General features: G+C 46.2%; 1 protein-coding gene across 2 annotated transcripts in view; it reads right to left on the reverse strand.

Moving 5' to 3' along the window:
* The window catches only part of ALDH3A2 (aldehyde dehydrogenase 3 family member A2), a 51,880-nt gene extending 49,605 nt beyond the window's left edge, over nt 1–2,275 (reverse strand). The window contains exon 1 of one of the 2 annotated variants that reach the window (XM_083173727.1): nt 2,000–2,275. The gene's annotated coding sequence lies outside the window, so the exon portion shown is untranslated. The remainder of the gene's footprint in view (nt 1–1,999) is intronic. The other variant, XM_083173728.1, reaches the window with a different exon arrangement.
* Between the last annotated feature and the right edge of the window lie 12,852 nt (nt 2,276–15,127).

Here is a 15,127-nt window from a genome sequence, read left to right on the forward strand (position 1 = left end):
GGGGCCATTCTGTCCATGTGCAGAGTGGCCACCATGGGATCTGAATTAGGGATGGACATCAAAATGATGGCTGGGCTTCCGCCCTCACATCAAAAGAATTCGATAGAAAAAATTCATATGACTGGCGCAACCATCATCAGCGGACCCACACATGTGCAGAAGCACTGCAATGTGGCTGGCTGGGGGGGCAGGACCATCGGAACACCATTGAAAGTATACCATTTGATGGCGTCAAACATCGGAATGATGCCATCAAATGGTAAAACCACTACCACTAAACATTGATGGTAGTGAATCATCATAATGCAATGTCTATCCCTAATCTGAATGAATCCCTCTCAGAGAGTATTGCAGATAGAAAACCAAAGGCTTCTATTGGGTAATGCCAAATAAACATGCGATTACCTGTGGGGACTAATACCCCTTTTCCACTAGCAACCTGGGTCGGACCCGGTAATTTGTACCCGGATCGATACCGGGTTGGACGTGGGTTTAAGACACATTTACACTACAGTGCTACCTGGTAAATTGCTGGATCAGCCCCGTTTACACTTAACCCAGGTAAAGCCTGTTTTTTCCTACAGATCACATAAGAAAAGGCCTTTTTAAAGGGCTTTACCAAAGGGGAGGTCATAAAACAGGGCCACCATTAAACACAACATTTTCTGATTAAAGAATAGACCAGAAATATTTATTTGAAAAAGTTTTGCCTTTATTTTAGTCCCAAATATTCAATAGGAAACCTTTTCAAAAATGTCTTCACACACGACACGTAAAACTATTGTGAAAACTGTTGTTTGCAGTATACCTGAGTCATTTGTGTACCTAGACATGTAAAAAGTGCACATAAACATGTACAAAATGCACATGAAAATACCCCAGAAGCTCTAATCATCTCTGTTTATCAAATATACCGGGTTGGGAGCGTTTCCACTAACCCTGAACCCAGGTGCAAACCGGGTGCTACCCTGATCATGACCTGGGTAGGATTGCCGGGGAATCCAAACCGGGTTATTTGACAGGGAGCATTTCCACTAGCAGAAAAACCCGGGTAGATGCGCGTCCCCGTGGAGATTACCGGGTTATTTCTGCTAGTGGAAAAGGGGTATAAGTAAAAACCGGACACGGACAAGACCCTGGAATGCCGGAGAGGACATCAAACTCTGCATTCCCGAGCTTGCAGTGTCCGGTCCGGGGGGAGGCCTGTGATGGCTTGCACCAGGGACATGGGGAAGAGGTGATTACAGCCTCCCCGTGTGGTCTGGACCGTTCCGGTTTTTATTACATCCCCGTACCATGCAGGGAGGCTGTATTCGGTCCCTTCTCCTCTCCCTGGTGACAGGTGTCACAGCAGCCCCACCGGACATGACACCCCTGGACAGGCACCCCCCGGACTGGACAGTACAAGCTCCAGAATGATGGATATTAATGAATGGAGCCTTACCTGTCGGCTCCAAGCCCTGGAATTTATCCGATTCTAAAGCTTTTGTATTTCCCGCATTTCCCCTCAGTACATCTCTCCCATAGGGTACATTATATCGGTCACTGTTGCAGCTCCCCATTGCGGAGTCCATCTCCATGCGTTTAAATAGCCAGCACCCAGGAACACCCATTACACTTGCAATATAATTTACAGTTTGTGTTTCCCAATAGGTACTGCAGCACTTTATACACACCATTTAATATATATGATGTGTAACTTTTCCATGACTTAGTGCAAGACCAGTTGAAAAACATTGCTCAACAACGTTCAACTCGGAATCAGGCCCACAATATTACACCTATTTACTAATACCTGTACTGTCTGGGTAAGGAAACAGTCCGCAAGCATCCGGGAAACGCATATCAGACGCAGTAGGATCTCACACTGTATACAGCATTTTGTTAGGGCCATAAACAACAGCAGCAGCAGCACCACCACTAGGGATGTGGCACAGGCAGCTTGCTTACATGCAGCCTGTTTCCGGCATGCAGACCCCCGGTGCCTAGGAGAGCTTACCTGCAGGTGATGTGATAGGGCGTGCAGCTATGGGCGCTCTGGAGCAGGAAGAGCGAGTCTTGGAAGACTGGTCGTACCAGGAAAAGCTACTCACATCCAGGGAAACGTTCCAATGTGCGAGCTCCACCCTTAGTCACATGACTGGTCACTGACTTGCTCCAACAGCGCCAGCCGCAGAGAGTGTGTGAGAGGTTATGGGGGTGAGAGCCGAGGTGACTCAGACTGTGAATCTTGTGTTAGTCAGGGAGCGCCGTATGGCGCTAATGCTTGCATACGTGTGCTGCTATAGTACATACATCTCTCCGAGTCCTTTCTAATGTGTTTTGTGTACGTGTTGTAAATAAAGTTTACATTGTTCGCAGCTGTCAGCAGCACTGTGGGGCAGTTTTACTTCCTCTGATTTGGTGATTCTCTCTGCTTATAGTCAATAGTTGCAAGGATGGGGTTCAAATTCAATGGAAACGGTCTGGACCACATGGGGAGGTTGGTTGTGTAATATCTCGGTCTCCCCGGTGACAGCTGTTACAGACAGTCCTCCTCCCACCCCCAAAGGAGCCTGATTCAGCATGAGTTGCACTTTTGTGAAAAATTGCAAACCTACATTGCTAGCATGCATGGGCTACCCATGCAATTGCAATGCAATTGCAAAATGTTGCACAACATAAAAATGTTAATGCTTTGCTATACAATTTGTCCTCAATTCCCGCAATTTCGATACAATCATGACAATCATGTAAATTGGGCATGTTTTGGCATGTTTTCGATCCCATCCCATGCGCGTCCCCGCTGGTTGGTCATTTTGCAAATCCTACCTGCTGCAGTCAGGATTTGACCCACGGCACACAGTTTGGGAACCACTGGCTTAGAGCAGTCACAAGTTATTACGCTCACAAACAGGCCTAACAAAAGGTCTATGCAAAGCAGCGCTTTTCTCTTGTACATAAATCTTTTCCAAACATTGAGCCTGATTCATCTTTGTACATAAAGAAAAAAAAAGCAAGTAACTTTGGACCTTATTCTGGTTGCGGCTGCCAAACGTACGTACGTTCTGTATCAGCGTACATTTCCCGTTCTCGGCCGGTGAGCGAAAGTCCACCCACAAAACATCCGCATACGGACGCTCACAAACACCGACAAAGGGGAGTGGCGTACAGTTGAGCGTACGCCGCCGTACACGGACGGATCACCGCTTAGACTCCGGCAACTGGCGTACAACAGAGCGTACGCCACCGTGCACGGACGGCTCTCTATTGTTTTCAATGGAAAACTCAGCATCTGTCACCGATCGTGAGAGTGAGCGTACGTCCGTGCACGCTGGCATACCCTTCACATATATGGACCTGCTGATCTAGCCTTTCAACTATGATTAAGACAATTAAATTAATTATTCTAATTGATATTCAATTATTGTTTTATATTACCTCAATTGCCTACCTTAATGAACACACTAATAAAAATACATTTGGTACTTCTTTACTTTCACGGCGCCAGCATGGCGCCGCGCGTACTTCCGGGTTACGCTCGCCACTAACTAAGTAAAATAAACTAAGTTAACGCCATGCCAACATGGATAGTTCATACCTCCACTATCCATGTTGGCATGGAGTTGATTTTAATTAGCGTGGCGAGCGTAGCGAGCCACCGAGCCCGCAGCGTGGGCGAGCGAAGCGAGCCCCGCAAGGGGACTCTGACGCGCGGCGCCATGCTGGCGCCGTGAAAGTACAGAAGTACCATACATTTTACCCCTCCTTACATGTATATTTATTATGTTCTAATGTTGCATTTTAATCACTATCTATGTGTCCCCACATTGCTTATACTTTTAAATAAAATCATGGTGTTGTTTGTGTGTATGTACTGAATTATGTCCATAATTACAGAAAAAAGATTGGTTAATATCCCTTTTGCTCCTAGTAGGCGACCTTGGATAGTATTAGCGCCGAGAGATTCATCTATACTCTTTTAGGTATATGTCCATAATTAGTTTGTTCCGATTTTTTAACATGTATACCTACCCTGATGTTATGTGTGATGAATTCATCTAACAACATTAAACATTCATGCATTTTCACTATGTGTTTTTTTACTCAAAAACACACACATTCACACATCAATCGTTACCCCTCACCTCAAAATACAAATATAACTGACATTACACATCTGTATGTACCTGCCCTTACAAACCCTCAAACATATTTTGGATTAACAACACAGGCAACTTCTAACTGTACCGAATTTTTTTATTTTTTTTTTACAAACGTTAAAACTTAAAAAAAAAAATTAAATGAGGGCCTCAAGTTGGGCATAAAGTATATTTAAATACAGGAGGGTCAGGAATATCTCCCTCATGATCCATGCCACCTCCTCCTGGTGCTGTTCAGTGTCTGTAGTGAAGGGAAAACAATAAATAATATATAATATACACAAATGTTTGATGTATTTTTACATAATACCAAGTTGTGAGTTAAGTGTGAAGGCCACATACATTTTTCAACTATATTGAAGATGGGTCTGCTGTAAACACAGTACTAAAAACTAATATGTGTACACACACATACTGTACATATTACATAACATTAAATAAATTCCTCCTTCTTGGATGAATGTATGCTGTATCCCAATTGGTAGGTTTGTGTTGGGGGACTCACCTCTAACCTCACAATTAGGCTGTGCTATTTAAGGGTAATGACATTGTTGCGGCTTTAGCACTCCTTACTATTTAAAATGTAGGACATTGTTGTACAAATTATAGGCCTACAGCTATGTTTGTAAAGCATGCATCCGCATGGCCTCACACACTATTATCATACCAATCTATAAATTAATGTTGCACATCATGCTGGGAAGTGTAGTTACACAACACTTGGACCCACATAACTTCAACCATTACAATTGATCATTTCAGTTATATTTAATACATTTATCATGCTAACAAATTGATATGCTACACACAAAAACAGAGGGTATACATATACCCCCCATATACACCCCATATACCCCCACATACTCATGCACATGTTTTAAAACTACAGAACTCATTGCTACAAAACGCATAAATATTTGTAAATTATATACTTACATCGGGCAATATGGCGCCGTATGGAGCATAGCAGGTGTGGCTGCCTCCGCCACAGGTCAGACCAGCGCCGCTCCACCTACCCCAGGCTTCTGCGGACGCCGGTCCGGGCGTAGATTAAGCGGCGGGCAGCATTATACGCCTGCCGATTCTCCCTATTTGTTACATATGGGCCCCTGGGCCCCAGGCGCCGGTCCATGATTTCTACCAAGGCCACCAGCTCTTCGTTTGAAAAGGGGTTATCCCTTGTTGAAGACATATTGGCAATGGCGCAGTTATTAATTGCAGGTACATATATAACTTTTGGTGGTTGCTGATTGGTCTAAAATCTAGTTTTTTTATTATTAACTTTATTAATCCATCTTACATTAACAATATGTATGCGAATATAAACTTTTGCGGACCGTTCCGATATACACACCATAACATACAGTATGCTTTCAATGTAGAGAGAGATGTACTCTATATACAGTGTGCGAAAAATTATACACGCAACCATCTACTAATACATACGCTGATAACAAGGCACATACAACATGTTGGTGTATGACAAATTTATCCTCATAACAAATGTAAGGAAAGCATTGTAATGTTGGTATGTTTTTTTTTTTTTAAATATATTTATTCAGAGTCAACAATAAGTCAATTTACAAACTTGGGTGTGTTCTGGCACCAGTCATAAGAAAAGAAATAAGCAATTCCAAATAACATCAACTTTGCATATCGCCAGAGTTACAACTGGGACATTGCTAACTCATCAGTTTTCTATTTATGAGGGGGTGGGTATGTTGTTGGTAGGGGGGGTGTGTGATCGGGAGTAGATTGGGGTGTTGGGGTTGGGTGCGGAGGGAGGGGGGGAAGGGGGGGAAAGGAGGTATCCCGATAATATACTTTGTGTTAACGTTCATAATGCAATAAAGTTACACATTTATTCAATCTAAACCTTGTGCATGTCGATTGTTTTGTAGATATCATCTCTCAGTGGTTGCGTGCGACTGTTGATGAATGGGCCCCACACCCTGAGGAAGTGTGTGGGGGGTGTATTTGTGTGCCGAAGTATATCGTATCGGTCATAGTACAGGTGTTTCAGAAGTAGGGACTCCACCTCCATGATATTTGGGATGTGGGGTTTAATCCAGGCATTTAGAATTGCCTTTTTTGCCACCGTGACTACAAGAGTCAGGATGGGGATCAATTGAGATTGGGGTGGGGTAAGAGACCACTCATCAAAGTTCGCAAATAGGAGAGGTATTGGATGTAACTGGACCTGTAGATGGAAATTGGAGTTGATAAAATATATGAGTTTATACCAAAATCTCTTAATATATTTACAGTTCCAGAGGTTGTGCAGGTAGGTTGCCGTTTGATGCTTACACTTGGGACAAAGGCCTGTTTCATCTTGTACATAATGGCTTCTTTGCTGCTGGGTAATGTACGCTCTATGGAGCGTTTTAATGTGTACCTCTTGAAAAATTGAGGCTTTCAATGTACGTATAGTGCTGTGATAGTATTTGTATAGGAGGGTATTATCATTTATCTGAGGGAGGTCTTGTGTCCATTTATGTGTGATTTTTTCCCAGATTGGTTTTGCTGGTTGTTCAGCTAATGCATTGTATAGGAGTTTGGTTTTGTATTTGTTATTCTGGAATTTTATTACCATGCTGCACAACCCCTGATCTGTCGGGTTTGGGAGCTGTATTGCAGGAAGGGACTTCGCATAATGTCTCAGTTGGTATAAAGCGAAGAAGCTATCTGCGGGGAGCCCAAACCTGTTTTGTAGAGCCGAGGTTGCCAGTAATTTTCCTCCCGGGTCGAATACCTGAGAGATGGCTTTTAGGCCTTTGTTTCGCAGGCGAAGGAATATGGAGCTGTCGACTCCTGGTGTGAACATTGGGTTTCCCCATATGGGAAGCCAAGGTGATGAGCGAGGGTCGTGGCCCTGAGCAGCAGAGACCGACCACCATGCTGTGTGTATGTCCTTGAAAAGAATGTTGTTGTAAATTCGTGCGGGGACGTGTTTTTTGGGGGTATGTATAAGTGCTCCTGGGGAGAAGGGGGCGAACATGGCGCTATCCACGTGGAGATCGGAGTAGTCACTCCTTTCAAGTAACAATCCCATAGCAAATCTGCACAAGAGTGTTTTGGAGTATTGTTTTAAATTCGGGATGTTTAGCCCTCCCATAGATGAAGCTTGTTCAGTGCTATTTTGGGTTTCTTGGCGTTCCAAAGAAAATTTGTCAGTAAGGAATTTATTTTGAGGGTGTCTCCATTCTTCAATGAGATGGGGAGCATCTGCATGACATACATCAGCTTGGGCAGTATCATTGATTTTATAACCTCAGTCCTGCCCAGCATCGATAGAGGTAGGTCTTTCCACGTGGATAGTGATTTCGCTATGGATTGAATTATAGGGTCATAGTTTGAGGAATATAGTTGGCTTGGTTTTACAGGGATGTGGATTCCTAAATATTTAATCTGTGTTTTTTGGGTTTTGATGTTACATAGGTTTGTGTCATCTGGGAAGGAAGGGGGGGTGCCTCTCAGGGTCATTACTTCGGATTTGTGGATATTTATTTTGTACCCAGAGAAGGATCCAAATTGCTTGATAATGTGATAGTCGTTGGGCAGGGAATGTTGTGGGGCAGTAAGAAATAGTAGCATATCATCTGCGAACAGGGATACTCGCAAGTCTACAGAGCCAATTTGAATTCCCTGGAATGTCGGTGCCTGTCTAAGGGCTATCGCCAGGGGGTCCAGGGCCAGGGCGAATAGGAGCGGAGATAGGGGGCATCCCTGTCGGGTGCCTCTTAGGATTGGGAATGGTTCTGATAGGATTTCGTTGCAAGATATTCTGGAGGCAGAGCCACTATATAGTGTATGTAGTAGGGAGATGAATTGCTCAGGGAATGAAAATTTACGTAGGGTAGTGTAGAGGTGTTCCCAGTGGACCATGTCGAAGGCCTTCTCCGCATCCAGCGGTATCGCCAGTGCGGGGGCCGACATGTCCCACTGGGAGTGTTGCAACACTGACAAAACTTTTCTGATGTTTGTCACGGGGTTGCGTCCCATGACAAACCCGGTCTGGTCCCCATGGACTAAGCTGGGAAGTAATGGTTTTAGTCTATCTGCTAGTATTTTTGTGAGAATCTTGTAGTCCAGGTCTAGTAATGATATGGGTCTGTAGGATGCGGGGTCTGACAGGTCCCGACCTGGTTTGGGGAGGACTTTGGTCGTCGCAGTGTTAAAGTATAGGGGGGCTTGATCATTGTGTAGTATAGAGTTATAGACTTTGACTAAGGGGGGGGCAATTTGGGCGGCTAAGATTTTAAAATATTCTGAGGTCAGTCCGTCTGGGCCTGGGGCTTTGCCTGGTTTAAGGCCTGCTATGGCTTTTAAGACCTCGTCAATCGTGAAATCTGCACATAGAGTTGTGGAGGTAGAGGGTGATAAATGTGGGATAGGGAGGTGATCCCAGAATTGTACGGCTGCAAGGTCGTCGGATGTGGGAGCAGAATATAAGGCTGTGTAGAAGGCATTTAGGGTCTGGGCAATTTGTGCATTAGTAGTGGTAAGTGAACCGTCTTGGCGTCTCAGGGGGTGAATTGTAGAGGGGGATTGATGGCCTTTAAGGAGGTTGGAGAGTAGTTTACTTGACTTATTGCAATATCTGTGGAATTTGGCATTGGCGGCAAAGGTGTATAGTGCCTCAGATTTGACAAATAGTCCCTCGAAGGTTGATTGGGCTTGATTGTATTTTCGTTTTGATTCCGGGGATGGGGAAGATTTGAATTCAGTGAATGCATTTGTTAGGTCAGACTGGGCCTGGGCAAAGTCTAGGGCTATGGTTTTCTTTTGGTGGGATGTGTGAGCTATTATGGCTCCTCTTATTACTGTTTTGGATGTCTGCCAGAATAAAGCTGGGTTGGAGTCCATTATGTCTCTATTGTGGTGGGCATAGTCATCCCATGTTTTTTGCACAACGGCTTTTAGAGACTCTGAGGTCACTATGTTAGATGGGCATCTCCATGAAATAAAAGAGCTCTGTTCATGTGTCAGTCGCAATGAGATCCATACTACAGCATGGTCTGATAAGCTTATAGGTTCTATGTGGGTCAGTAGGATTTTTGGGAATAAATTGGTTGAGGCAAGGATGTAGTCAATTCTGGACAGTGTGCCTTGCGCGGCAGAGAGACACGTATATTCTCTGTCAGTGGGGTGGAAAATGCGCCATAGGTCTAGTAGATGAAGTTTGGTCGCTAGAGCTGGGACTCCCAGACTTGGCAATTTCCTGGTATTAGGGAACTGCCTGTCTAGGCCTGTGTGAGATATTAGGTTTAGGTCTCCACATAGGAGGATAGGGAGGTGCATATGTGGGGTTAGTATTTTTAATATGTCTTGGAAGAAGGATTTGGTATATGTGTTTGGTGCATAAACGTTGAAAAGAATGTATTGTGTTTGTGTGATCGTTAGGCGTGTGAGGGTATATCTACCATCTGGATCGGAAGAAAGTGTGTCAGCCGTCAGCGGTGTGCGTCTCCTGCTCAGGACCATGACCCCCCGGGCCTTTGAGTTGTACGAGGCGGATGATAGCACCTGCCACTGGAGAATATTGAGTTTGGCAACCTCTGCTGGTATCAGGTGGGTCTCCTGTAAACAGACAATGTCAAGGTTAAGTTTATTTAAATACATCAGCACTTTTTTACGTTTTTGTGGGGAGTTAATACCGCCCACATTCCAACTACCAAGGGTTAATGTCGACATTTAAGTAATAGGGTGGTGGAAGGGTGTGTATACTTTTCTAAAAGACAAGATGTTAGGTTTACATACATTAATATTGAAGCATTGATACCTTTTTGGGAGGAGGGTGATAGGAAAGAGGGGGAGGGGGGTAGGGTCACAATTTTTAGATGGACTTCCATATAGGAGTATTAAAGTCAGATCAACCACCGATATTATATTCATCGGTGCTATTACGGTGCTCCTTAGAACCGAGGAGCCCAAATTATAACATAACAGGTAACATAACCATTTGTGTCGCCCGCCAGGCGTTTTAGTTAAACAAGAGAAAAGGAGGGGGAGGGGGGGGGGGTAGGGAGGGGAGAACATTGCGAAATAGGGAGTGATATGGGTGGTGTAGTCAAAATGTCAATATAATCAACTTTAAGGTAACCATCGTTAGTGACTGAGGTAATACTATCGGCATACCTCCCAACTGTCACAATTTCCGCGGGAACGTCCCGATATTCGGGGACGTTCCTGCGTCCCGCCCGGGGCCGCCATTGTCCCGCGGTGGGGGGGACAGTTGGGAGCCCCCCCAGATTGCCGAGAATAGACGCTGTGCGCATGCGCACAGCATCTATTCAGCGCCGACGAGCGGCGAAAACAGGGGCGTGGCCGGAGTTCGCGTCACCCCGTGAGGCCACGCCCCCTTTTCTCGAGGCCACGCCCCCTTTCCGGGAGCGCGTGCGAACGTCCCGACCTCCCAACTTCAAAAGTTGGGAGGTATGGTTACACCAATGCAATCAGCTCACACTGGCTACTAGAAGTATCCTGAGAAATCCCTCCCATCCGGCCAGTGCAATGATGTCCGCAACATAGCTGTATCCTGTGTTCCAGCTCCTGTGGGAATATCTCTGTTTCACAGACTCCAGTTCAAGCTACTATCCTTCTGCACAGCCTGGCTTCCTCCAGTGATCTACCAGATCCCTTTCATTCATTTACAGACAATTCCTAGTACTAACATTGTCTACTACAAACGATCACCATATCATCCAGTTCCGGTGGGCCACTGGTTCCAGCTGAATCCTGATCCTCCTCCAGTTCCTGTCCGGTAATTTTACCTTTGTTTCCAGCCGATTCTCAGGCTCAGCACCAATAGTACCAACAATACAGTGCTGTACACTCCTGCCTCCTAGTCACGCCATTGGGTCTGGAACTCCGCCTCCCACTCTGAGGACTGCCGATTTACAGTATGTGGGTGAATCCTATTAAGGCCCAAGCTTCCATTTCATTCCAGCCCCAGAGCAAGTCTACCTTACAGGACAGACTCAACCCTCAGGCGTGGCATTTACAGCATGACCTATTCCGGGAGAGACAGAATGATCTCTGAAGTCATGATTACAGTCACCTGTGGTGAAACACTTTTCATATCAATTAAGTAGTTCAACCCAGGTACCAATCATATATTCAGAGTGAAGTCCAGGTACAGAGCATTTGTCCCTCCTGAAATGGGTAATTTTGGGAAAAATAATAATTTAATACAACAGCCCCCCTCAAACATTCCACCAGGACCCCTATATCTTAAGTGTCCCGGGCACCCTCAAGGCTTTTTCTGGACCTGGTTGGACAGAACCCAAGACATGATTTCAGACAGATCTTCGTTGTCCACTTTTAGGAAAGATTGAATATAGGGATATGAGCACTTAATAGCGAATTCGGCCCTGCCATGGGTGCAAATTTGAGTTCATTCAGGTGCCATTCCCGGCGTTTAAACACAATGGAACGGCACCTCGCACCCTTCACAATTAATAGGATCAACCCCTATGACTGTTTCCTGCCTAATGCTGTCTATGTTGTCCGCCATCTTACTAACCTTAAGCAGCACGTCATATTAATACGACCAAGGAAATTTCATCTAATTTGAAGTCATCGCCTCCGATCAGCCGGCTGTATCAGCTAAATATCAATCGTCAATGACCAGCGAACTGTTGGGGGATCACGGGAAATTAGCCGACTTACAAAGGCCCAATTCCCCGATCCAAAGTGGCAATGGTCAGGTTTGGAGAATTGTGAATTTTTTTTTTTCCCTTATCCCCCAATTCGTCTGTCAGGTTCGGCACCATTGCTCCAGTCCATCGTCGGTGCATGTAAGTCATGCAAACTCTATTTAAACTTGAACCTGTGTGAAGCTGGGTGCGGCACACAGGCCAGGCCTGTATGGATGTTCCCCTCTGTATGCAGGAGGTGAGTAGTGTAGTGGGGTGCTGGGCGTATATACTCTATGGATTTGCAGAATATTGGGGTCCTGTGACGTGGGCTGCAAGCTTAAATGTTTTGAATATGACAAATCCCCTCTGTTATATTTGCTACATTATCACAGTTTTGCACCACAAGGGCCGACATTGTAGTGTCACACTGAGGCAGGTGACTTACAGGTGTGGTCCGCACCTCTAGCACCCCCAATTGACACCTTTGCTCTTAGAACACCACTGTGACCTGCGATACAGCTGCTGTTCTATTTATACATATCAGTGCACTGATTCCAGGCTATTTTGGAATCAGTGCGCTGTTATGTTGGAGAATGCAGGTACTTGCAGGCGTTTAGTCGCAAGTACCGGCATTCTCTGACTAAACTGTGCTGCCTCAATGCTGTTTGTGTGGCGCTATTGCACAAATCAGCATGTAAGCAGAAATCCACAAGTCGGACTTAGAATCACACTGGGGAACTCTCTCTGTGCTAACCACAGTGTGAGCAATTGAATCAACCCCAAAAAGAGTGTCAGGGAGAGGAGCAAGAAAGAGAGAGAGGGAGAGAGTGTCGTGGAGAGGAGCAAGAAAGAGGGAGAGAGCTTCGGAGAGAAGAGAAAGAAATAGGGAATGAGAGGTGGTGTCATGGAAATAAAGGAAATGAGAGAATGATTGTGTCAGAGAGAGAAATGGGGAGGAGAGAAAGAGGGGTGAAAGGACGAGATGGAGGTTAGAGGAGAAGGAGGAGGTAGGGTGCTAGAGCGGGATATAGGATGGGAAGCTGGAGGAGAGGACGAGATGGAGGAGGAGGAGGTGGTAGTAGATGAGAAGGGGTTAGAGGACGAGAGGAGGGAGGGAGTAGAGGACGAGATGGAGGTTAGAGGAGAAGGAGGAGGTAGGTTACTAAAGGGGGATATAGGATGGGAAGCGGGAGGGATGAGAGGACGAGATAGAGGAGGAGGAGGGGGTAGTGGATGAGATGGAGGTTAGAGGAGAAGGAGGAGGTAGGTTACTAAAGGGGGATATAGGATGGAAAGCGGGAGGGATGAGAGAATGAGATGGAGGTTAGAGGAGGAGGAGGGGGTAGTGGATGAGATGGAGGTTAGAAGAGAAGGAGGAGGAAGGGTACTAGAGGGGATATAAGATGGGAAGCGGGAGGGATGAGAGGACGAGATGGAGGTTAGAGGAGAAGGAGGAGGTAGGGTGCTAGAGAAGGATATAGGATGGGAAGCGGGAGGAGAGGATGAGATGGAGGAGGAGGAGGGGGTAGTAGACGAGAAGGGGTTAGAGGACGAGAGGAGGGAGGGAGTAGTGTATGAGATGGAGGTTAGAGGAGAAGGAGGAGGTAGGGTACTAGAGGGGGATATAGGATGGGAAGCGGGAGGGATGAGAGGACGAGATGGAGGTTAGAGGAGAAGGAGGAGGTAGGGTGCTAGAGGAGGATATAGGATGGGAAGCGGGAGGAGAGGACGAGATGGAGGAGGAGGAGGGGGTAGTAGACGAGAAGGGGTTAGAGGAGGGAGGGAGTAGTGGATGAGATGGAGGTTAGAGAAGGAGGAGGTAGGTTACTAAAGGGGGATATAGGATGGGAAGCGGGAGGAGAGGACGAGATGGAGGAGGAGGAGGGGTTAGTAGACGAGAAGGGGTTAGAGGACGAGAGGAGGGAGGGAGTAGAGGACGAGATGGAGGGTAGAGGAGAAGGAGGAGGTAGTGGATGAGATGGAGGTTAGAGGAGAAGGAAGAGGTAGGGTACTAGAGGGGGATATAGGATGGGAAGTGGGAGGGATGAGAGGACGAGATGGAGGTTAGAGGAGAAGGAGGAGGTAGGGTGCTAGAGGAGGATATAGGATGGGAAGCGGGAGGAGAGGACGAGATGGAGGAGGAGGAGGGGGTAGTAGACGAGAAGGGGTCAGAGGACGAGAGGAGGGAGGGAGTAGTGGATGAGATGGAGGTTAGAGGAGAAGGAGGAGGTAGGTTACTAAAGGGGGATATAGGATGGGAAGCGGAAGGGATGAGAGGACAAGATGGAGGTTAGAGGAGGAGGAGGGCGTAGTGGATGAGATGGAGGTTAGAGGAGAAGGAGGAGGTAGGTTACTAAAGGGGGATATAGGATGGGAAGCGGAAGGGATGAGAGGACGAGATGGAGGTTAGTGGAGAAGGAGGGGGTAGTGTATGCGAGGTAGAGGCATAGGGGACAAGAGGGTGGAGGGTGTAGAAGATGAGGGGGAAGGGTAGGAGAAGGGGGATTAGAGGACAAGAGGGGTGATAGAGAATGGGTGGGGCAGCGCGGCATTTGGTACCGGCAGCGCAGGTCTCCATGTCACCGGTACGTTGTTTCATGCTCCTGCTCACCACGTCCGGCCTCTGTTTTACCGCCGCAGTGTTTACTTGCCGCTAATGGCACTGGGTCTCTCTGTGCCTGCATGGTGTGTCCTGCTCCTGGTGACCAGGCCCCATAGCAGCTGCATCCCCTGCACCCTCCATAGTTACACCACTGCTTTCTGCTGCTCACTGTACTATTTGTGGCCAGTACTGTGCTCGATGTCATAGTATTGTTTTCCTACTCTTCATCATGGCTGACATACAATAGGAAGAGAACTTCAGCCCTATCCTAGAAAATTTTATAATTTCACTAAACAGAGATATTATTATCTCCGGAGATCCAAATTCACCCAAATTTTGTGGATCTGAACCAAAACCTGATTGGATCGAATATTTCTGCTGTTTCACATACATACAAAATACATACACGGCATACATACACACCATACATGCATACTATACACACATAGCATACATATATACATACTAGGTGATTCATCGCACCCTACGGGCGCTATTCACACCGGCGTAAGGGGCTGCGCCCCCTTAATTTGTGAACATTTGTATATGAGAAGTATGGTTAGAATTGTATGATAGATGCCTGTATTGCAACTTGAGTTATAGGTGAAATGTGTTACATAGAGAGCATATGATGTGGAAGGGGGTGTGTATTGTTTTGTTTAATGAAAAAGCGGTTACAGAGTAAGATGTACATTGATAGTGTGGAGGGTACAGTGACATTTGTGGGTGTGTGTGGGGGGGTG

The sequence above is a fragment of the Crinia signifera genome, chromosome 2 (assembly GCF_055691185.1).
Source record: "Crinia signifera chromosome 2, ASM5569118v1, whole genome shotgun sequence".
Classification (NCBI taxonomy): domain Eukaryota; kingdom Metazoa; phylum Chordata; class Amphibia; order Anura; family Myobatrachidae; genus Crinia; species Crinia signifera.